This window comes from Rhinoderma darwinii, chromosome 3, assembly GCF_050947455.1.
Source record: "Rhinoderma darwinii isolate aRhiDar2 chromosome 3, aRhiDar2.hap1, whole genome shotgun sequence".
Lineage (NCBI taxonomy): Eukaryota > Metazoa > Chordata > Amphibia > Anura > Rhinodermatidae > Rhinoderma > Rhinoderma darwinii.
In genome coordinates this window covers 262,190,121-262,215,794 of record NC_134689.1, presented here as the reverse complement: position 1 = coordinate 262,215,794, position 25,674 = coordinate 262,190,121, and the positions used below count along the sequence as shown (strand labels likewise).

Genomic DNA, 25,674 nt, shown 5'->3' with positions numbered 1-25,674 from the left:
CGGAATACAAAGAGGCAAAATCAAGATATTATTTTTGTCCTTAAGGTTGAAATTGGACCTCTAAAATGATTTCATGCAACAAACTCTGCATTTCTATAAATCACCGGTTAGACCATACATGGAATATTGTGTACAGTTTTGAGCACCTGTGTATGAGAAGGACATTGCTGAACTAGAATGCGTGCAAAGAAGGGAAAGCAAGGTAATTAAAGGACCTCATCACAGACGGGGATTCTTTACTGTAAGAGCAGTTCGACGATTGAACTCTCTGCCACATTGAAAAGTGGTTTTTTGAAAAATATTAAATTTCATCATATTTGTACCAGATTCTGGAGATGGAACTTTGATCCAGGAATTTATTCTAATAGCCATATTTGGAGTAAGGGAGGAATTTTTCCCCTAATGACAACATTGGAATGCACTCCAAGACAGTTTTTGCCTTCCTCTGGATCAACACGGCAGGTTTATAGGTTGAATTTGATGGACCTTTTTTCAATATTATCAACTATTCAACTCTGTAACAAGCATGTAACAAAAGTGAGCTTACATGGCCCGTACGTGGATCGAACCCGTGACCTTGGCATTATTAGCACCACGCGCTAACCAACTGAGCTAACCGGCCACTTTTACACCAAAGATTCACATCACGTCAGTAGAAAATACATGCAAACGTGTATTCATATTGATATCCTATTAACCTGAATAATAAAATAAACTTGCAATTTTTACTACTCAAAAAGCATTGGACAAATTGCTTTTGTGTTTTCCATTCCACCCCACAAAGAGTTTTCTTTCAGTACATTATATGGTACATTAAATGCTGCCATTAAAAACAAGAACTTGTCTCGCTAAAAACAAGCCCTTATATGACTATGAGGACGGAAAAATAATAAAGTTATGACTATCGGAATACAAAGAGGCAAAATCAAGATATTATTTTTGTCCTTAAGGTTGAAATTGAACCTCTAAGATGATTTCATGCAACAAACTCTGCATTTCTATAAATCACCGGTTACACCATACATCGAATATTGTGTACAGTTTTGAGCACCTGTGTATGAGAAGGACATTGCTGAACTAGAATGCGTGCAAAGAAGGGAAAGCAAGGTAATTAAAGGACCTCATCACAGACGGGGATTCTTTACTGTAAGAGCAGTTCGACGATTGAACTCTCTGCCACATTGAAAAGTGTTTTTTTGAAAAATATAAAATTTCATCATATTTGTACCAGATTCTGGAGATGGAACTTTGATCCAGGAATTTATTCTAATAGCCATATTTGGAGTAAGGGAGGAATTTTTCCCCTAATGACAACATTGGAATGCACTCCAAGACAGTTTTTGCCTTCCTCTGGATCAACACGGCAGGTTTATAGGTTGAATTTGATGGACCTTTTTTCAATAGTTTCAACTATTCAACTCTGTAACAAAAGTGAGCTTCCATGGCCGGTATGGGGATCGAACCCGTGACCTTGGCATTATTAGCACCACGCTCTAACCAACTGAGCTAACCGGCCACTTTTACACCAAAGATTCACGTCACGTCAGTAGAAAATACATGCAAACGTGTATTCATATTGATATCCTATTAACCTGAATAATAAAATAAACTTGCAATTTTTACTACTCAAAAAGCATTGGACAAATTGCTTTTGTGTTTTCCATTCCACCCCACAAAGAGTTTTCTTCAGTACATTATATGGTACATTAAATGCTGCCATTAAAAACAAGAACTTGTCTCGCTAAAAACAAGCCCTTATATGACTATAAGGACGGAAAAATAATAAAGTTATGACTATCGGAATACAAAGAGGCAAAATCAAGATATTATTTTTGTCCTTAAGGTTGAAATTGGACCTCTAAGATGATTTCATGCAACAAACTCTGCATTTCTATAAATCACCGGTTAGACCATACATGGAATATTGTGTACAGTTTTGAGCACCTGTGTATGAGAAGGACATTGCTGAACTAGAATGCGTGCAAAGAAGGGAAAGCAAGGTAATTAAAGGACCTCATCACAGACGGGGATTCTTTACTGTAAGAGCAGTTCGACGATTGAACTCTCTGCCACATTGAAAAGTGTTTTTTTGAAAAATATAAAATTTCATCATATTTGTACCAGATTCTGGAGATGGAAATTTGATCCAGGAATTTATTCTAATAGCCATATTTGGAGTAAGGGAGGAATTTTTCCCCTAATGACAACATTGGAATGCACTCCAAGACAGTTTTTGCCTTCCTCTGGATCAACACGGCAGGTTTATAGGTTGAATTTGATGGACCTTTTTTCAATATTATCAACTATTCAACTCTGTAACAAGTATGTAACAAGCATGTAACAAAAGGGAGCTTCCATGGCCCATACGGGGATCGAACCCGTGACCTTGGCGTTATTAGCACCACGCTCTAACCAACTGAGCTAACCGGCCACTTTTACACCAAAGATTCACGTCACGTCAGTAGAAAATACATGCAAACGTGTATTCATATTGATATCCTATTAACCTGAATAATAAAATAAACTTGCAATTTTTACTACTCAAAAAGCATTGGACAAATTGCTTTTGTGTTTTCCATTCCACCTCACAAAGAGTTTTCTTTCAGTACATTATATGGTACATTAAATGCTGCCATTAAAAACAAGAACTTGTCTCGCTAAAAACAAGCCCTTATATGACTATGAGGACGGAAAAATAATAAAGTTATGACTATCGGAATACAAAGAGGCAAAATCAAGATATTATTTTTGTCCTTAAGGTTGAAATTGGACCTCTAAGATGATTTCATGCAACAAACTCTGCATTTCTATAAATCACCGGTTAGACCATACATGGAATATTGTGTACAGTTTTGAGCACCTGTGTATGAGAAGGACATTGCTGAACTAGAATGCGTGCAATGAAGGGAAAGCAAGGTAATTAAAGGACCTCATCACAGACGGGGATTCTTTACTGTAAGAGCAGTTCGACGATTGAACTCTCTGCCACATTGAAAAGTGTTTTTTTGAAAAATATAAAATTTCATCATATTTGTACCAGATTCTGGAGATGGAACTTTGATCCAGGAATTTATTCTAATAGCCATATTTGGAGTAAGGGAGGAATTTTTCCCCTAGTGACAACATTGGAATGCACTCCAAGACAGTTTTTGCCTTCCTCTGGATCAACACAGCAGGTTTATAGGTTGAATTTGATGGACCTTTTTTCAATAATATCAACTATTCAACTCTGTAACAAGCATGTAACAAAAGTGAGCTTACATGGCCCGTAAGGTGACCATACCCGTGACCTTGGCGTTATTAGCACCACGCTCTAACCAACTGAGCTAACCGGCCACTTTTACACCAAAGATTCACGTCACGTCAGTAGAAAATACATGCAAACGTGTATTCATATTGATATCCTATTAACCTGAATAATAAAATAAACTTGCAATTTTTACTACTCAAAAAGCATTGGACAAATTGCTTTTGTGTTTTCCATTCCACCCCACAAAGAGTTTTCTTCAGTACATTATATGGTACATTAAATGCTGCCATTAAAAACAAGAACTTGTCTCGCTAAAAACAAGCCCTTATATGACTATGAGGACGGAAAAATAATAAAGTTATGACTATCGGAATACAAAGAGGCAAAATCAAGATATTATTTTTGTCCTTAAGGTTGAAATTGGACCTCTAAGATGATTTCATGCAACAAACTCTGCATTTCTATAAATCACCGGTTAGACCATACATGGAATATTGTGTACAGTTTTGAGCACCTGTGTATGAGAAGGACATTGCTGAACTAGAATGCGTGCAAAGAAGGGAAAGCAAGGTAATTAAAGGACCTCATCACAGACGGGGATTCTTTACTGTAAGAGCAGTTCGACGATTGAACTCTCTGCCACATTGAAAAGTGTTTTTTTGAAAAATATAAAATTTCATCATATTTGTACCAGATTCTGGAGATGGAACTTTGATCCAGGAATTTATTCTAATAGCCATATTTGGAGTAAGGGAGGAATTTTTCCCCTAATGACAACATTGGAATGCACTCCAAGACAGTTTTTGCCTTCCTCTGGATCAACACGGCAGGTTTATAGGTTGAATTTGATGGACCTTTTTTCAATATTATCAACTATTCAACTCTGTAACAAAAGTGAGCTTCCATGGCCCATACGGGGATCGAACCCGTGACCTTGGCGTTATTAGCACCACGCTCTAACCAATAAAATAATAATAAAATAAACTTGCAATTTTTACTACTCAAAAAGCATTGGACAAATTGCTTTTGTGTTTTCCATTCCACCCCACAAAGAGTTTTCTTCAGTACATTATATGGTACATTAAATGCTGCCATTAAAAACAAGAACTTGTTTCGCTAAAAATAAGCCCTTATATGACTATGAGGACGGAAAAATAATAAAGTTATGACTATCGGAATACAAAGAGGCAAAATCAAGATATTATTTTTGTCCTTAAGGTTGAAATTGGACCTCTAAGATGATTTCATGCAACAAACTCTGCATTTCTATAAATCACCGGTTAGACCATACATGGAATATTGTGTACAGTTTTGAGCACCTGTGTATGAGAAGGACATTGCTGAACTAGAATGCGTGCAAAGAAGGGAAAGCAAGGTAATTAAAGGACCTCATCACAGACGGGGATTCTTTACTGTAAGAGCAGTTCGACGATTGAACTCTCTGCCACATTGAAAAGTGTTTTTTTGAAAAATATAAAATTTCATCATATTTGTACCAGATTCTGGAGATGGAACTTTGATCCAGGAATTTATTCTAATAGCCATATTTGGAGTAAGGGAGGAATTTTTCCCCTAATGACAACATTGGAATGCACTCCAAGACAGTTTTTGCCTTCCTCTGGATCAACACGGCAGGTTTATAGGTTGAATTTGATGGACCTTTTTTCAATATTATCAACTATTCAACTCTGTAACAAAAGTGAGCTTCCATGGCCCATACGGGGATCGAACCCGTGACCTTGGCGTTATTAGCACCACGCTCTAACCAATAAAATAATAATAAAATAAACTTGCAATTTTTACTACTCAAAAAGCATTGGACAAATTGCTTTTGTGTTTTCCATTCCACCCCACAAAGAGTTTTCTTCAGTACATTATATGGTACATTAAATGCTGCCATTAAAAACAAGAACTTGTTTCGCTAAAAATAAGCCCTTATATGACTATGAGGACGGAAAAATAATAAAGTTATGACTATCGGAATACAAAGAGGCAAAATCAAGATATTATTTTTGTCCTTAAGGTTGAAATTGGACCTCTAAGATGATTTCATGCAACAAACTCTGCATTTCTATAAATCACCGGTTAGACCATACATGGAATATTGTGTACAGTTTTGAGCACCTGTGTATGAGAAGGACATTGCTGAACTAGAATGCGTGCAAAGAAGGGAAAGCAAGGTAATTAAAGGACCTCATCACAGACGGGGATTCTTTACTGTAAGAGCAGTTCGACGATTGAACTCTCTGCCACATTGAAAAGTGTTTTTTTGAAAAATATAAAATTTCATCATATTTGTACCAGATTCTGGAGATGGAACTTTGATCCAGGAATTTATTCTAATAGCCATATTTGGAGTAAGGGAGGAATTTTTCCCCTAATGACAACATTGGAATGCACTCCAAGACAGTTTTTGCCTTCCTCTGGGTCAACACGGCAGGTTTATAGGTTGAATTTGATGGACCTTTTTTCAATATTATCAACTATTCAACTCTGTAACAAGCATGTAACAAAAGGGAGCTTCCATGGCCCATACGGGGATCGAACCCGTGACCTTGGCGTTATTAGCACCACGCTCTAACCAACTGAGCTAACCGGCCACTTTTACACCAAAGATTCACGTCACGTCAGTAGAAAATACATGCAAACGTGTATTCATATTGATATCCTATTAACCTGAATAATAAAATAAACTTGCAATTTTTACTACTCAAAAAGCATTGGACAAATTGCTTTTGTGTTTTCCATTCCACCCCACAAAGAGTTTTCTTTCAGTACATTATATGGTACATTAAATGCTGCCATTAAAAACAAGAACTTGTCTCGCTAAAAACAAGCCCTTATATGACTATGAGGACGGAAAAATAATAAAGTTATGACTATCGGAATACAAAGAGGCAAAATCAAGATATTATTTTTGTCCTTAAGGTTGAAATTGGACCTCTAAGATGATTTCATGCAACAAACTCTGCATTTCTATAAATCACCGGTTAGACCATACATGGAATATTGTGTACAGTTTTGAGCACCTGTGTATGAGAAGGACATTGCTGAACTAGAATGCGTGCAAAGAAGGGAAAGCAAGGTAATTAAAGGACCTCATCACAGACGGGGATTCTTTACTGTAAGAGCAGTTCGACGATTGAACTCTCTGCCACATTGAAAAGTGTTTTTTTGAAAAATATAAAATTTCATCATATTTGTACCAGATTCTGGAGATGGAACTTTGATCCAGGAATTTATTCTAATAGCCATATTTGGAGTAAGGGAGGAATTTTTCCCCTAATGACAACATTGGAATGCACTCCAAGACAGTTTTTGCCTTCCTCTGGATCAACACGGCAGGTTTATAGGTTGAATTTGATGGACCTTTTTTCAATATTATCAACTATTCAACTCTGTAACAAAAGTGAGCTTCCATGGCCCATACGGGGATCGAACCCGTGACCTTGGCGTTATTAGCACCACGCTCTAACCAATAAAATAATAATAAAATAAACTTGCAATTTTTACTACTCAAAAAGCATTGGACAAATTGCTTTTGTGTTTTCCATTCCACCCCACAAAGAGTTTTCTTTCAGTACATTATATGGTACATTAAATGCTGCCATTAAAAACAAGAACTTGTCTCGCTAAAAACAAGCCCTTATATGACTATGAGGACGGAAAAATAATAAAGTTATGACTATCGGAATACAAAGAGGCAAAATCAAGATATTATTTTTGTCCTTAAGGTTGAAATTGGACCTCTAAGATGATTTCATGCAACAAACTCTGCATTTCTATAAATCACCGGTTAGACCATACATGGAATATTGTGTACAGTTTTGAGCACCTGTGTATGAGAAGGACATTGCTGAACTAGAATGCGTGCAAAGAAGGGAAAGCAAGGTAATTAAAGGACCTCATCACAGACGGGGATTCTTTACTGTAAGAGCAGTTCGACGATTGAACTCTCTGCCACATTGAAAAGTGCTTTTTTGAAAAATATAAAATTTCATCATATTTGTACCAGATTCTGGAGATGGAACTTTGATCCAGGAATTTATTCTAATAGCCATATTTGGAGTAAGTGAGGAATTTTTCCCCTAATGATAACATTGGAATGCACTCCAAGACAGTTTTTGCCTTCCTCTGGATCAACACGGCAGGTTTATAGGTTGAATTTGATGGACCTTTTTTCAATATTATCAACTATTCAACTCTGTAACAAGCATGTAACAAAAGTGAGCTTCCATGGCCCGTACGGGGATCGAACCCGTGACCTTGGCGTTATTAGCACCACGCTCTAACCAACTGAGCTAACCGGCCACTTTTACACCAAAGATTCACGTCACGTCAGTAGAAAATACATGCAAACGTGTATTCATATTGATATCCTATTAACCTGAATAATAAAATAAACTTGCAATTTTTACTACTCAAAAAGCATTGGACAAATTGCTTTTGTGTTTTCCATTCCACCCCACAAAGAGTTTTCTTCAGTACATTATATGGTACATTAAATGCTGCCATTAAAAACAAGAACTTGTCTCGCTAAAAACAAGCCCTTATATGACTATGAGGATGGAAAAATAATAAAGTTATGACTATCGGAATACAAAGAGTCAAAATCAAGATATTATTTTTGTCCTTAAGGTTGAAATTGGACCTCTAAGATGATTTCATGCAACAAACTCTGCATTTCTATAAATCACCGGTTAGACCATACATGGAATATTGTGTACAGTTTTGAGCACCTGTGTATGAGAAGGACATTGCTGAACTAGAATGCGTGCAAAGAAGGGAAAGCAAGGTAATTAAAGGACCTCATCACAGACGGGGATTCTTTACTGTAAGAGCAGTTCGACGATTGAACTCTCTGCCACATTGAAAAGTGCTTTTTTGAAAAATATAAAATTTCATCATATTTGTACCAGATTCTGGAGATGGAACTTTGATCCAGGAATTTATTCTAATAGCCATATTTGGAGTAAGTGAGGAATTTTTCCCCTAATGATAACATTGGAATGCACTCCAAGACAGTTTTTGCCTTCCTCTGGATCAACACGGCAGGTTTATAGGTTGAATTTGATGGACCTTTTTTCAATATTATCAACTATTCAACTCTGTAACAAGCATGTAACAAAAGGGAGCTTCCATGGCCCATACGGGGATCGAACCCGTGACCTTGGTGTTATTAGCACCACGCTCTAACCAACTGAGCTAACCTGCCACTTTTACACCAAAGATTCACGTCACGTCAGTAGAAAATACATGCAAACGTGTATTCATATTGATATCCTATTAACCTGAATAATAAAATAAACTTGCAATTTTTACTACTCAAAAAGCATTGGACAAATTGCTTTTGTGTTTTCCATTCCACCCCACAAAGAGTTTTCTTTCAGTACATTATATGGTACATTAAATGCTGCCATTAAAAACAAGAACTTGTCTCGCTAAAAACAAGCCCTTATATGACTATGAGGACGGAAAAATAATAAAGTTATGACTATCGGAATACAAAGAGGCAAAATCAAGATATTATTTTTGTCCTTAAGGTTGAAATTGGACCTCTAAGATGATTTCATGCAACAAACTCTGCATTTCTATAAATCACCGGTTAGACCATACATGGAATATTGTGTACAGTTTTGAGCACCTGTGTATGAGAAGGACATTGCTGAACTAGAATGCGTGCAAAGAAGGGAAAGCAAGGTAATTAAAGGACCTCATCACAGACGGGGATTCTTTACTGTAAGAGCAGTTCGACGATTGAACTCTCTGCCACATTGAAAAGTGTTTTTTTGAAAAATATAAAATTTCATCATATTTGTACCAGATTCTGGAGATGGAACTTTGATCCAGGAATTTATTCTAATAGCCATATTTGGAGTAAGGGAGGAATTTTTCCCCTAATGACAACATTGGAATGCACTCCAAGACAGTTTTTGCCTTCCTCTGGATCAACACGGCAGGTTTATAGGTTGAATTTGATGGACCTTTTTTCAATATTATCAACTATTCAACTCTGTAACAAAAGTGAGCTTCCATGGCCCATACGGGGATCGAACCCGTGACCTTGGCGTTATTAGCACCACGCTCTAACCAATAAAATAATAATAAAATAAACTTGCAATTTTTACTACTCAAAAAGCATTGGACAAATTGCTTTTGTGTTTTCCATTCCACCCCACAAAGAGTTTTCTTTCAGTACATTATATGGTACATTAAATGCTGCCATTAAAAACAAGAACTTGTCTCGCTAAAAACAAGCCCTTATATGACTATGAGGACGGAAAAATAATAAAGTTATGACTATCGGAATACAAAGAGGCAAAATCAAGATATTATTTTTGTCCTTAAGGTTGAAATTGGACCTCTAAGATGATTTCATGCAACAAACTCTGCATTTCTATAAATCACCGGTTAGACCATACATGGAATATTGTGTACAGTTTTGAGCACCTGTGTATGAGAAGGACATTGCTGAACTAGAATGCGTGCAAAGAAGGGAAAGCAAGGTAATTAAAGGACCTCATCACAGACGGGGATTCTTTACTGTAAGAGCAGTTCGACGATTGAACTCTCTGCCACATTGAAAAGTGTTTTTTTGAAAAATATAAAATTTCATCATATTTGTACCAGATTCTGGAGATGGAACTTTGATCCAGGAATTTATTCTAATAGCCATATTTGGAGTAAGGGAGGAATTTTTCCCCTAATGACAACATTGGAATGCACTCCAAGACAGTTTTTGCCTTCCTCTGGATCAACACGGCAGGTTTATAGGTTGAATTTGATGGACCTTTTTTCAATATTATCAACTATTCAACTCTGTAACAAAAGTGAGCTTCCATGGCCCATACGGGGATCGAACCCGTGACCTTGGCGTTATTAGCACCACGCTCTAACCAATAAAATAATAATAAAATAAACTTGCAATTTTTACTACTCAAAAAGCATTGGACAAATTGCTTTTGTGTTTTCCATTCCACCCCACAAAGAGTTTTCTTTCAGTACATTATATGGTACATTAAATGCTGCCATTAAAAACAAGAACTTGTCTCGCTAAAAACAAGCCCTTATATGACTATGAGGACGGAAAAATAATAAAGTTATGACTATCGGAATACAAAGAGGCAAAATCAAGATATTATTTTTGTCCTTAAGGTTGAAATTGGACCTCTAAGATGATTTCATGCAACAAACTCTGCATTTCTATAAATCACCGGTTAGACCATACATGGAATATTGTGTACAGTTTTGAGCACCTGTGTATGAGAAGGACATTGCTGAACTAGAATGCGTGCAAAGAAGGGAAAGCAAGGTAATTAAAGGACCTCATCACAGACGGGGATTCTTTACTGTAAGAGCAGTTCGACGATTGAACTCTCTGCCACATTGAAAAGTGTTTTTTTGAAAAATATAAAATTTCATCATATTTGTACCAGATTCTGGAGATGGAACTTTGATCCAGGAATTTATTCTAATAGCCATATTTGGAGTAAGGGAGGAATTTTTCCCCTAATGACAACATTGGAATGCACTCCAAGACAGTTTTTGCCTTCCTCTGGATCAACACGGCAGGTTTATAGGTTGAATTTGATGGACCTTTTTTCAATATTATCAACTATTCAACTCTGTAACAAAAGTGAGCTTCCATGGCCCATACGGGGATCGAACCCGTGACCTTGGCGTTATTAGCACCACGCTCTAACCAATAAAATAATAATAAAATAAACTTGCAATTTTTACTACTCAAAAAGCATTGGACAAATTGCTTTTGTGTTTTCCATTCCACCCCACAAAGAGTTTTCTTTCAGTACATTATATGGTACATTAAATGCTGCCATTAAAAACAAGAACTTGTCTCGCTAAAAACAAGCCCTTATATGACTATGAGGACGGAAAAATAATAAAGTTATGACTATCGGAATACAAAGAGGCAAAATCAAGATATTATTTTTGTCCTTAAGGTTGAAATTGGACCTCTAAGATGATTTCATGCAACAAACTCTGCATTTCTATAAATCACCGGTTAGACCATACATGGAATATTGTGTACAGTTTTGAGCACCTGTGTATGAGAAGGACATTGCTGAACTAGAATGCGTGCAAAGAAGGGAAAGCAAGGTAATTAAAGGACCTCATCACAGACGGGGATTCTTTACTGTAAGAGCAGTTCGACGATTGAACTCTCTGCCACATTGAAAAGTGTTTTTTTGAAAAATATAAAATTTCATCATATTTGTACCAGATTCTGGAGATGGAACTTTGATCCAGGAATTTATTCTAATAGCCATATTTGGAGTAAGGGAGGAATTTTTCCCCTAATGACAACATTGGAATGCACTCCAAGACAGTTTTTGCCTTCCTCTGGATCAACACGGCAGGTTTATAGGTTGAATTTGATGGACCTTTTTTCAATATTATCAACTATTCAACTCTGTAACAAAAGTGAGCTTCCATGGCCCATACGGGGATCGAACCCGTGACCTTGGCGTTATTAGCACCACGCTCTAACCAATAAAATAATAATAAAATAAACTTGCAATTTTTACTACTCAAAAAGCATTGGACAAATTGCTTTTGTGTTTTCCATTCCACCCCACAAAGAGTTTTCTTTCAGTACATTATATGGTACATTAAATGCTGCCATTAAAAACAAGAACTTGTCTCGCTAAAAACAAGCCCTTATATGACTATGAGGACGGAAAAATAATAAAGTTATGACTATCGGAATACAAAGAGGCAAAATCAAGATATTATTTTTGTCCTTAAGGTTGAAATTGGACCTCTAAGATGATTTCATGCAACAAACTCTGCATTTCTATAAATCACCGGTTAGACCATACATGGAATATTGTGTACAGTTTTGAGCACCTGTGTATGAGAAGGACATTGCTGAACTAGAATGCGTGCAAAGAAGGGAAAGCAAGGTAATTAAAGGACCTCATCACAGACGGGGATTCTTTACTGTAAGAGCAGTTCGACGATTGAACTCTCTGCCACATTGAAAAGTGTTTTTTTGAAAAATATAAAATTTCATCATATTTGTACCAGATTCTGGAGATGGAACTTTGATCCAGGAATTTATTCTAATAGCCATATTTGGAGTAAGGGAGGAATTTTTCCCCTAATGACAACATTGGAATGCACTCCAAGACAGTTTTTGCCTTCCTCTGGATCAACACGGCAGGTTTATAGGTTGAATTTGATGGACCTTTTTTCAATATTATCAACTATTCAACTCTGTAACAAAAGTGAGCTTCCATGGCCCATACGGGGATCGAACCCGTGACCTTGGCGTTATTAGCACCACGCTCTAACCAATAAAATAATAATAAAATAAACTTGCAATTTTTACTACTCAAAAAGCATTGGACAAATTGCTTTTGTGTTTTCCATTCCACCCCACAAAGAGTTTTCTTTCAGTACATTATATGGTACATTAAATGCTGCCATTAAAAACAAGAACTTGTCTCGCTAAAAACAAGCCCTTATATGACTATGAGGACGGAAAAATAATAAAGTTATGACTATCGGAATACAAAGAGGCAAAATCAAGATATTATTTTTGTCCTTAAGGTTGAAATTGGACCTCTAAGATGATTTCATGCAACAAACTCTGCATTTCTATAAATCACCGGTTAGACCATACATGGAATATTGTGTACAGTTTTGAGCACCTGTGTATGAGAAGGACATTGCTGAACTAGAATGCGTGCAAAGAAGGGAAAGCAAGGTAATTAAAGGACCTCATCACAGACGGGGATTCTTTACTGTAAGAGCAGTTCGACGATTGAACTCTCTGCCACATTGAAAAGTGTTTTTTTGAAAAATATAAAATTTCATCATATTTGTACCAGATTCTGGAGATGGAACTTTGATCCAGGAATTTATTCTAATAGCCATATTTGGAGTAAGGGAGGAATTTTTCCCCTAATGACAACATTGGAATGCACTCCAAGACAGTTTTTGCCTTCCTCTGGATCAACACGGCAGGTTTATAGGTTGAATTTGATGGACCTTTTTTCAATATTATCAACTATTCAACTCTGTAACAAAAGTGAGCTTCCATGGCCCATACGGGGATCGAACCCGTGACCTTGGCGTTATTAGCACCACGCTCTAACCAATAAAATAATAATAAAATAAACTTGCAATTTTTACTACTCAAAAAGCATTGGACAAATTGCTTTTGTGTTTTCCATTCCACCCCACAAAGAGTTTTCTTTCAGTACATTATATGGTACATTAAATGCTGCCATTAAAAACAAGAACTTGTCTCGCTAAAAACAAGCCCTTATATGACTATGAGGACGGAAAAATAATAAAGTTATGACTATCGGAATACAAAGAGGCAAAATCAAGATATTATTTTTGTCCTTAAGGTTGAAATTGGACCTCTAAGATGATTTCATGCAACAAACTCTGCATTTCTATAAATCACCGGTTAGACCATACATGGAATATTGTGTACAGTTTTGAGCACCTGTGTATGAGAAGGACATTGCTGAACTAGAATGCGTGCAAAGAAGGGAAAGCAAGGTAATTAAAGGACCTCATCACAGACGGGGATTCTTTACTGTAAGAGCAGTTCGACGATTGAACTCTCTGCCACATTGAAAAGTGTTTTTTTGAAAAATATAAAATTTCATCATATTTGTACCAGATTCTGGAGATGGAACTTTGATCCAGGAATTTATTCTAATAGCCATATTTGGAGTAAGGGAGGAATTTTTCCCCTAATGACAACATTGGAATGCACTCCAAGACAGTTTTTGCCTTCCTCTGGATCAACACGGCAGGTTTATAGGTTGAATTTGATGGACCTTTTTTCAATATTATCAACTATTCAACTCTGTAACAAGCATGTAACAAAAGTGAGCTTCCATGGCCCGTACGGGGATCGAACCCGTGACCTTGGCGTTATTAGCACCACGCTCTAACCAACTGAGCTAACCGGCCACTTTTACACCAAAGATTCACGTCACGTCAGTAGAAAATACATGCAAACGTGTATTCATATTGATATCCTATTAACCTGAATAATAAAATAAACTTGCAATTTTTACTACTCAAAAAGCATTGGACAAATTGCTTTTGTGTTTTCCATTCCACCCCACAAAGAGTTTTCTTCAGTACATTATATGGTACATTAAATGCTGCCATTAAAAACAAGAACTTGTCTCGCTAAAAACAAGCCCTTATATGACTATGAGGACGGAAAAATAATAAAGTTATGACTATCGGAATACAAAGAGTCAAAATCAAGATATTATTTTTGTCCTTAAGGTTGAAATTGGACCTCTAAGATGATTTCATGCAACAAACTCTGCATTTCTATAAATCACCGGTTAGACCATACATGGAATATTGTGTACAGTTTTGAGCACCTGTGTATGAGAAGGACATTGCTGAACTAGAATGCGTGCAAAGAAGGGAAAGCAAGGTAATTAAAGGACCTCATCACAGACGGGGATTCTTTACTGTAAGAGCAGTTCGACGATTGAACTCTCTGCCACATTGAAAAGTGCTTTTTTGAAAAATATAAAATTTCATCATATTTGTACCAGATTCTGGAGATGGAACTTTGATCCAGGAATTTATTCTAATAGCCATATTTGGAGTAAGTGAGGAATTTTTCCCCTAATGATAACATTGGAATGCACTCCAAGACAGTTTTTGCCTTCCTCTGGATCAACACGGCAGGTTTATAGGTTGAATTTGATGGACCTTTTTTCAATATTATCAACTATTCAACTCTGTAACAAGCATGTAACAAAAGTGAGCTTCCATGGCCCGTACGGGGATCGAACCCGTGACCTTGGCGTTATTAGCACCACGCTCTAACCAACTGAGCTAACCGGCCACTTTTACACCAAAGATTCACGTCACGTCAGTAGAAAATACATGCAAACGTGTATTCATATTGATATCCTATTAACCTGAATAATAAAATAAACTTGCAATTTTTACTACTCAAAAAGCATTGGACAAATTGCTTTTGTGTTTTCCATTCCACCCCACAAAGAGTTTTCTTCAGTACATTATATGGTACATTAAATGCTGCCATTAAAAACAAGAACTTGTCTCGCTAAAAACAAGCCCTTATATGACTATGAGGATGGAAAAATAATAAAGTTATGACTATCGGAATACAAAGAGTCAAAATCAAGATATTATTTTTGTCCTTAAGGTTGAAATTGGACCTCTAAGATGATTTCATGCAACAAACTCTGCATTTCTATAAATCACCGGTTAGACCATACATGGAATATTGTGTACAGTTTTGAGCACCTGTGTATGAGAAGGACATTGCTGAACTAGAATGCGTGCAAAGAAGGGAAAGCAAGGTAATTAAAGGACCTCATCACAGACGGGGATTCTTTACTGTAAGAGCAGTTCGACGATTGAACTCTCTGCCACATTGAAAAGTGCTTTTTTGAAAAATATAAAATTTCATCATATTTGTACCAGATTCTGGAGATGGAACTTTGATCCAGGAATTTATTCTAATAGCCATATTTGGAGTAAGTGAGGAATTTTTCCCCTAATGATAACATTGGAATGCACTCCAAGACAGTTTTTGCCTTCCTCTGGATCAACACGGCAGGTTTATAGGTTGAATTTGATGGACCTTTTTTCAATATTATCAACTATTCAACTCTGTAACAAGCATGTAACAAAAGTGAGCTTCCATGGCCCGTACGGGGATCGAACCCGTGACCTTGGCGTTATTAGCACCACGCTCTAACCAACTGAGCTAACCGGCCACTTTGGAATGCACTCCAAGACAGTTTTTGCCTTCCTCTGGATCAACACGGCAGGTTTATAGGTTGAATTTGATGGACCTTTTTTCAATATTATCAACTATTCAACTCTGTAACAAAAGTGAGCTTCCATGGCCCATACGGGGATCGAACCCGTGACCTTGGCGTTATTAGCACCACGCTCTAACCAATAAAATAATAATAAAATAAACTTGCAATTTTTACTACTCAAAAAGCATTGGACAAATTGCTTTTGTGTTTTCCATTCCACCCCACAAAGAGTTTTCTTTCAGTACATTATATGGTACATTAAATGCTGCCATTAAAAACAAGAACTTGTCTCGCTAAAAACAAGCCCTTATATGACTATGAGGACGGAAAAATAATAAAGTTATGACTATCGGAATACAAAGAGGCAAAATCAAGATATTATTTTTGTCCTTAAGGTTGAAATTGGACCTCTAAGATGATTTCATGCAACAAACTCTGCATTTCTATAAATCACCGGTTAGACCATACATGGAATATTGTGTACAGTTTTGAGCACCTGTGTATGAGAAGGACATTGCTGAACTAGAATGCGTGCAAAGAAGGGAAAGCAAGGTAATTAAAGGACCTCATCACAGACGGGGATTCTTTACTGTAAGAGCAGTTCGACGATTGAACTCTCTGCCACATTGAAAAGTGTTTTTTTGAAAAATATAAAATTTCATCATATTTGTACCAGATTCTGGAGATGGAACTTTGATCCAGGAATTTATTCTAATAGCCATATTTGGAGTAAGGGAGGAATTTTTCCCCTAATGACAACATTGGAATGCACTCCAAGACAGTTTTTGCCTTCCTCTGGATCAACACGGCAGGTTTATAGGTTGAATTTGATGGACCTTTTTTCAATATTATCAACTATTCAACTCTGTAACAAAAGTGAGCTTCCATGGCCCATACGGGGATCGAACCCGTGACCTTGGCGTTATTAGCACCACGCTCTAACCAATAAAATAATAATAAAATAAACTTGCAATTTTTACTACTCAAAAAGCATTGGACAAATTGCTTTTGTGTTTTCCATTCCACCCCACAAAGAGTTTTCTTTCAGTACATTATATGGTACATTAAATGCTGCCATTAAAAACAAGAACTTGTCTCGCTAAAAACAAGCCCTTATATGACTATGAGGACGGAAAAATAATAAAGTTATGACTATCGGAATACAAAGAGGCAAAATCAAGATATTATTTTTGTCCTTAAGGTTGAAATTGGACCTCTAAGATGATTTCATGCAACAAACTCTGCATTTCTATAAATCACCGGTTAGACCATACATGGAATATTGTGTACAGTTTTGAGCACCTGTGTATGAGAAGGACATTGCTGAACTAGAATGCGTGCAAAGAAGGGAAAGCAAGGTAATTAAAGGACCTCATCACAGACGGGGATTCTTTACTGTAAGAGCAGTTCGACGATTGAACTCTCTGCCACATTGAAAAGTGTTTTTTTGAAAAATATAAAATTTCATCATATTTGTACCAGATTCTGGAGATGGAACTTTGATCCAGGAATTTATTCTAATAGCCATATTTGGAGTAAGGGAGGAATTTTTCCCCTAATGACAACATTGGAATGCACTCCAAGACAGTTTTTGCCTTCCTCTGGATCAACACGGCAGGTTTATAGGTTGAATTTGATGGACCTTTTTTCAATATTATCAACTATTCAACTCTGTAACAAGCATGTAACAAAAGTGAGCTTCCATGGCCCGTACGGGGATCGAACCCGTGACCTTGGCGTTATTAGCACCACGCTCTAACCAACTGAGCTAACCGGCCACTTTTACACCAAAGATTCACGTCACGTCAGTAGAAAATACATGCAAACGTGTATTCATATTGATATCCTATTAACCTGAATAATAAAATAAACTTGCAATTTTTACTACTCAAAAAGCATTGGACAAATTGCTTTTGTGTTTTCCATTCCACCCCACAAAGAGTTTTCTTCAGTACATTATATGGTACATTAAATGCTGCCATTAAAAACAAGAACTTGTCTCGCTAAAAACAAGCCCTTATATGACTATGAGGATGGAAAAATAATAAAGTTATGACTATCGGAATACAAAGAGTCAAAATCAAGATATTATTTTTGTCCTTAAGGTTGAAATTGGACCTCTAAGATGATTTCATGCAACAAACTCTGCATTTCTATAAATCACCGGTTAGACCATACATGGAATATTGTGTACAGTTTTGAGCACCTGTGTATGAGAAGGACATTGCTGAACTAGAATGCGTGCAAAGAAGGGAAAGCAAGGTAATTAAAGGACCTCATCACAGACGGGGATTCTTTACTCTGGATCAACACGGCAGGTTTATAGGTTGAATTTGATGGACCTTTTTTCAATATTATCAACTATTCAACTCTGTAACAAGCATGTAACAAAAGTGAGCTTCCATGGCCCATACGGGGACCGAACCCATGACCTTGGCGTTATTAGCACCACGCTCTAACCAACTGAGCTAACCGGCCACTTTTACACCAAAGATTCACGTCACGTCAGTAGAAAATACATGCAAACGTGTATTCATATTGATATCCTATTAACCTGAATAATAAAATAAACTTGCAATTTTTACTACTCAAAAAGCATTGGACAAATTGCTTTTGTGTTTTCCATTCCACCCCACAAAGAGTTTTCTTCAGTACATTATATGGTACATTAAATGCTGCCATTAAAAACAAGAACTTGTCTCGCTAAAAACAAGCCCTTATATGACTATGAGGACGGAAAAATAATAAAGTTATGACTATCGGAATACAAAGAGGCAAAATCAAGATATTATTTTTGTCCTTAAGGTTGAAATTGGACCTCTAAGATGATTTCATGCAACAAACTCTGCATTTCTATAAATCACCGGTTAGACCATACATGGAATATTGTGTACAGTTTTGAGCACCTGTGTATGAGAAGGACATTGCTGAACTAGAATGCGTGCAAAGAAGGGAAAGCAAGGTAATTAAAGGACCTCATTACAGACGGGGATTCTTTACTGTAAGAGCAGTTCGACGATTGAACTCTCTGCCACATTGAAAAGTGTTTTTTTGAAAAATATAAAATGTCATCATATTTGTACCAGATTCTGGAGATGGAACTTTGATCCAGGAATTTATTCTAATAGCCATATTTGGCGTAAGGGAGGAATTTTTCCCCTAATGACAACATTGGAATGCACTCCAAGACAGTTTTTGCCTTCCTCTGGATCAACACGGCAGGTTTATAGGTTGAATTTGATGGACCTTTTTTCAATATTATCAACTATTCAACTCTGTAACAAGCATGTAACAAAAGGGAGCTTCCATGGCCCGTACGGGGATCGAACCCGTGACCTTGGCGTTATTAGCACCACGCTCTAACCAACTGAGCTAACCGGCCACTTTTACACCAAAGATTCACGTCACGTCAGTAGAAAATACATGCAAACGTGTATTCATATTGATATCCTATTAACCTGAATAATAAAATAAACTTGCAATTTTTACTACTCAAAAAGCATTGGACAAATTGCTTTTGTGTTTTCCATTCCACCCCACAAAGAGTTTTCTTCAGTACATTATATGGTACATTAAATGCTGCCATTAAAAACAAGAACTTGTCTCGCTAAAAACAAGCCCTTATATGACTATGAGGATGGAAAAATAATAAAGTTATGACTATCGGAATACAAAGAGTCAAAATCAAGATATTATTTTTGTCCTTAAGGTTGAAATTGGACCTCTAAGATGATTTCATGCAACAAACTCTGCATTTCTATAAATCACCGGTTAGACCATACATGGAATATTGTGTACAGTTTTGAGCACCTGTGTATGAGAAGGACATTGCTGAACTAGAATGCGTGCAAAGAAGGGAAAGCAAGGTAATTAAAGGACCTCATCACAGACGGGGATTCTTTACTCTGGATCAACACGGCAGGTTTATAGGTTGAATTTGATGGACCTTTTTTCAATATTATCAACTATTCAACTCTGTAACAAGCATGTAACAAAAGTGAGATTCCATGGCCCATACGGGGACCGAACCCATGACCTTGGCGTTATTAGCACCACGCTCTAACCAACTGAGCTAACCGGCCACTTTTACACCAAAGATTCACGTCACGTCAGTAGAAAATACATGCAAACGTGTATTCATATTGATATCCTATTAACCTGAATAATAAAATAAACTTGCAATTTTTACTACTCAAAAAGCATTGGACAAATTGCTTTTGTGTTTTCCATTCCACCCCACAAAGAGTTTTCTTCAGTACATTATATGGTACATTAAATGCTGCCATTAAAAACAAGAACTTGTCTCGCTAAAAACAAGCCCTTATATGACTATGAGGACGGAAAAATAATAAAGTTATGACTATCGGAATACAAAGAGGCAAAATCAAGATATTATTTTTGTCCTTAAGGTTGAAATTGGACCTCTAAGATGATTTCATGCAACAAACTCTGCATTTCTATAAATCACCGGTTAGACCATACATGGAATATTGTGTACAGTTTTGAGCACCTGTGTATGAGAAGGACATTGCTGAACTAGAATGCGTGCAAAGAAGGGAAAGCAAGGTAATTAAAGGACCTCATTACAGACGGGGATTCTTTACTGTAAGAGCAGTTCGACGATTGAACTCTCTGCCACATTGAAAAGTGTTTTTTTGAAAAATATAAAATGTCATCATATTTGTACCAGATTCTGGAGATGGAACTTTGATCCAGGAATTTATTCTAATAGCCATATTTGGCGCAAGGGAGGAATTTTTCCCCTAATGACAACATTGGAATGCACTCCAAGACAGTTTTTGCCTTCCTCTGGATCAACACGGCAGGTTTATAGGTTGAATTTGATGGACCTTTTTTCAATATTATCAACTATTCAACTCTGTAACAAGCATGTAACAAAAGGGAGCTTCCATGGCCCGTACGGGGATCGAACCTGTGACCTTGGCGTTATTAGCACCACGCTCTAACCAACTGAGCTAACCGGCCACTTTCACACCAAAGATTCACGTCACGTCAGTAGAAAATACATGCAAACGTGTATTCATATTGATATCCTATTAACCTGAATAATAAAATAAACTTGCAATATTTACTACTCAAAAAGCATTGGACAAATTGCTTTTGTGTTTTCCATTCCACCCCACAAAGAGTTTTATTTCAGTACATTATATGGTACATTAAATGCTGCCATTAAAAACAAGAACTTGTCTCGCTAAAAACAAGCCCTTATATGACTATGAGGACGGAAAAATAATAAAGTTATGACTATCGGAATACAAAGAGGCAAAATCAAGATATTATTTTTGTCCTTAAGGTTGAAATTGGACCTCTAAGATGATTTCATGCAACAAACTCTGCATTTCTATAAATCACCGGTTAGACCATACATGGAATATTGTGTACAGTTTTGAGCACCTGTGTATGAGAAGGACATTGCTGAACTAGAATGCGTGCAAAGAAGGGAAAGCAAGGTAATTAAAGGACCTCATCACAGACGGGGATTCTTTACTGTAAGAGCAGTTCGACGATTGAACTCTCTGCCACATTGAAAAGTGTTTTTTTGAAAAATATAAAATGTCATCATATTTGTACCAGATTCTGGAGATGGAACTTTGATCCAGGAATTTATTCTAATAGCCATATTTGGAGTAAGGGAGGAATTTTTCGCCTAATGACAACATTGGAATGCACTCCAAGACAGTTTTTGCCTTCCTCTGGATCAACACGGCAGGTTTATAGGTTGAATTTGATGGACCTTTTTTCAATATTATCAACTATTCAACTCTGTAACAAGCATGTAACAAAAGTGAGCTTCCATGGCCCGTATGGAGATCGAACCTGTGACCTTGGCATTATTAGCACCATGCTCTAACGAACTGAGCTAACCGGCCACTTTTACACCAAAGATTCACGTCACGTCACGTCACGTCAGTAGAAAATACATGCAAACGTGTATTCATATTGATATCCTATTAACCTGAATAATAAAATAAACTTGCAATTTTTACTACTCAAAAAGCATTGGACAAATTGCTTTTGTGTTTTCCATTCCACCCCACAAAGAGTTTTATTTCAGTACATTATATGGTACATTAAATGCTGCCATTAAAAACAAGAACTTGTCTCGCTAAAAACAAGCCCTTATATGACTATGAGGACGGAAAAATAATAAAATTATGACTATCGGAATACAAAGAGGCAAAATCAAGATATTATTTTTGTCCTTAAGGTTGAAATTGGACCTCTAAGATGATTTCATGCAACAAACTCTGCATTTCTTTAAATCACCGGTTAGACCATACATGGAATATTGTGTACAGTTTTGAGCATCTGTGTATGAGAAGGACATTGCTGAACTAGAATGCGTGCAAAGAAGGGAAAGCAAGGTAATTAAAGGACCTCATCACAGACGGGGATTCTTTACTGTAAGAGCAGTTCGACGATTGAACTCTCTGCCACATTGAAAAGTGTTTTTTTGAAAAATATAAAATTTCATCATATTTGTACCGGATTCTGGAGATGGAACTTTGATCCAGGAATTTATTCTAATAGCCATATTTGGAGTAAGGGAGTAATTTTTCCCCTAATGACAACATTGGAATGCACTCCAAGACAGTTTTTGCCTTCCTCTGGATCAACACGGCAGGTTTATAGGTTGAATTTGATGGACCTTTTTTCAATATTATCAACTATTCAACTCTGTAACAAGCATGTAACAAAAGTGAGCTTCCATGGCCCATACGGGGATCGAACCCGTGACCTTGGCGTTATTAGCACCACGCTCTAACCAACTGAGCTAACCGGCCACTTTTGCAAGAAAGATTCACGTCACGTCAGTAGAAAATTAATGCAAACGTGTATTCATATTGATATCCTATTGACCTGAATAATAAAATAAACTTGCAATTTTTACTACTCAAAAAGCATTGGACAAATTGCTTTTGTGTTTTCCATTCCACCCCACATAGAGTTTTCTTTCAGTACATTATATGGTACATTAAATGCTGCCATTAAAAACAAGAACTTGTCTCGCTAAAAGCAAGCCCTTATATGACTATGAGGACGGAAAAATAATAAAGTTATGACTATCGGAATACAAAGAGGCAAAATCAAGATATTATTTTTGTCCATTAAGGTTGAAATTGGACCTCTAAGATGATTTCATGCAACAAACTCTGCATTTCTATAAATCACCGGTTAGACCATACATGGAATATTGTGTACAATTTTGAGCACCTGTGTATGAGACGGACATTGCTGAACTAGAATGCGTGCAAAGAAGGGAAAGCAAGGTAATTAAAGGACCTCATCACAGACGGGGATTATTTACTGTAAGAGCAGTTCGACGATTGAACTCTCTGCCACATTGAAAAGTGTTTTTTTGAAAAATATAAAATTTCATCATATTTGTACCAGATTCTGGAGATGGAACTTTGATCCAGGAATTTATTCTAATAGCCATATTTGGAGTAAGGGAGGAATTTTTCCCCTAATGACAACATTGGAATGCACTCCAAGACAGTTTTTGCCTTCCTCTGGATCAACACGGCAGGTTTACAGGTTGAATTTGATGGACCTTTTTTCAATATTATCAACTATTCAACTCTGTAACAAAATGGCCCTTACGGGGATCGAACCCGTGACCTTGACATAATTAGCACCACGCTCTAACCAACTGAGCTAACCGGCCACTTTTACACCAAAGATTCACGTCACATCAGTAGAAAATACATGCAAACGTGTATTCATATTGATATCCTATTAACCTGAATAATAAAATAAACTTGCAATTTTTACTACTCAAAAAGCATTGGACAAATTGCTTTTGTGTTTTCCATTCCACCCCACAAAGAGTTTTCTTTCAGTACATTATATGGTACATTAAATGCTGCCATTAAAAACAAGAACTTGTCTCGCTAAAAACAAGCCCTTATATGACTATGAGGACGGAAAAATAATAAAATTATGACTATCGGAATACAAAGAGGCAAAATCAAGATATTATTTTTGTCCTTAAGGTTGAAATTGGACCTCTAAGATGATTTCATGCAACAAACTCTGCATTTCTTTAAATCACCGGTTAGACCATACATGGAATATTGTGTACAGTTTTGAGCATCTGTGTATGAGAAGGACATTGCTGAACTAGAATGCGTGCAAAGAAGGGAAAGCAAGGTAATTAAAGGACCTCATCACAGACGGGGATTCTTTACTGTAAGAGCAGTTCGACGATTGAACTCTCTGCCACATTGAAAAGTGTTTTTTTGAAAAATATAAAATTTCATCATATTTGTACCAGATTCTGGAGATGGAACTTTGATCCAGGAATTTATTCTAATAGCCATATTTGGAGTAAGGGAGTAATTTTTCCCCTAATGACAACATTGGAATGCACTCCAAGACAGTTTTTGCCTTCCTCTGGATCAACACGGCAGTTTTATAGGTTGAATTTGATGGACCTTTTTTCAATATTATCAACTATTCAACTCTGTAACAAGCATGTAACAAAAGTGAGATTCCATGGCCCATACGGGGATCAAACCCGTGACCTTGGCGTTATTAGCACCACGCTCTAACCAACTGAGCTAACCGGCCACTTTTACAAGAAAGATTCCCGTCACGTCAGTAGAAAATTAATGCAAACGTGTATTCATATTCATATCCTATTAACCTGAATAATAAAATAAACTTGCAATTTTTACTACTCAAAAAGCATTGGACAAATTGCTTTTGTGTTTTCCATTCCACCCCACATAGAGTTTTCTTTCAGTACATTATATGGTACATTAAATGCTGCCATTAAAAACAAGAACTTGTCTCGCTAAAAGCAAGCCCTTATATAACTATGAGGACGGAAAAATAATAAAGTTATGACTATCGAAATACAAAGAGGCAAAATCAAGATATTATTTTTGTCCTTAAGGTTGAAATTAAACCTCTAAGATGATTTCATGCAACAAACTCTGCATTTCTATAAATCACCGGTTAGACCATACATGGAATATTGTGTACAGTTTTGAGCACCTGTGTATGAGAAGGACATTGCTGAACTAGAATGCGTGCAAAGAAGGGAAAGCAAGGTAATTAAAGGACCTCATCACAGACGGGGATTCTTTACTGTAAGAGCAGTTCGACGATTGAACTCTCTGCCACATTGAAAAGTGTTTTTTTTAAAAATATAAAATTTCATCATATTTGTACCAGATTCTGGAGATGGAACTTTGATCCAGGAATTTATTCTAATAGCCATATTTGGAGTAAGGGAGGAATTTTTCCCCTAATGACAACATTGGAATGCACTCCAAGACAGTTTTTGCCTTCCTCTGGATCAACACGGCAGGTTTACAGGTTGAATTTGATGGACCTTTTTTCAATATTATCAACTATTCAACTCTGTAACAAGCATGTAACAAAAGTGAGCTTCCATGGCCCGAACCCGTGACCTTAGCGTTATTAGCACCACGCTCTAACCAACTGAGCTAACCGGCCACTTTTACACCAAAGATTCACGTCACGTCAGTAGAAAATACATGCAAACGTGTATTCATATTGATATCCTATTAACCTGAATAATAAAATAAACTTGAAATTTTTACTACTCAAAAAGCATTG

At 36.7% G+C, this 25,674-nt stretch overlaps 9 non-coding genes across 9 annotated transcripts; all 9 read right to left on the bottom strand.

Annotated features, from left to right (window-relative positions):
* Window positions 1-2,357: 2,357 nt before the first annotated feature.
* On the bottom strand, window positions 2,358-2,431 carry TRNAI-AAU (transfer RNA isoleucine (anticodon AAU)). The gene has a single exon. It is a non-coding gene; the product is annotated as a tRNA-Ile (tRNA).
* Window positions 2,432-5,776: 3,345 nt separating this feature from the next.
* TRNAI-AAU (transfer RNA isoleucine (anticodon AAU)) lies at window positions 5,777-5,850 on the bottom strand. Its single transcript has one exon. It is a non-coding gene; the product is annotated as a tRNA-Ile (tRNA).
* A 1,637-nt stretch (window positions 5,851-7,487) lies between these two features.
* On the bottom strand, window positions 7,488-7,561 carry TRNAI-AAU (transfer RNA isoleucine (anticodon AAU)). Its single transcript has one exon. It is a non-coding gene; the product is annotated as a tRNA-Ile (tRNA).
* A 6,571-nt stretch (window positions 7,562-14,132) lies between these two features.
* TRNAI-AAU (transfer RNA isoleucine (anticodon AAU)) lies at window positions 14,133-14,206 on the bottom strand. Its single transcript has one exon. It is a non-coding gene; the product is annotated as a tRNA-Ile (tRNA).
* An 830-nt stretch (window positions 14,207-15,036) lies between these two features.
* Window positions 15,037-15,110, bottom strand: TRNAI-AAU (transfer RNA isoleucine (anticodon AAU)). The gene has a single exon. It is a non-coding gene; the product is annotated as a tRNA-Ile (tRNA).
* Window positions 15,111-15,940: 830 nt separating this feature from the next.
* TRNAI-AAU (transfer RNA isoleucine (anticodon AAU)) lies at window positions 15,941-16,014 on the bottom strand. The gene has a single exon. It is a non-coding gene; the product is annotated as a tRNA-Ile (tRNA).
* Window positions 16,015-17,766: 1,752 nt separating this feature from the next.
* TRNAI-AAU (transfer RNA isoleucine (anticodon AAU)) lies at window positions 17,767-17,840 on the bottom strand. The gene has a single exon. It is a non-coding gene; the product is annotated as a tRNA-Ile (tRNA).
* A 1,530-nt stretch (window positions 17,841-19,370) lies between these two features.
* TRNAI-AAU (transfer RNA isoleucine (anticodon AAU)) lies at window positions 19,371-19,444 on the bottom strand. The gene has a single exon. It is a non-coding gene; the product is annotated as a tRNA-Ile (tRNA).
* A 3,350-nt stretch (window positions 19,445-22,794) lies between these two features.
* TRNAI-AAU (transfer RNA isoleucine (anticodon AAU)) lies at window positions 22,795-22,868 on the bottom strand. Its single transcript has one exon. It is a non-coding gene; the product is annotated as a tRNA-Ile (tRNA).
* Between the last annotated feature and the right edge of the window lie 2,806 nt (window positions 22,869-25,674).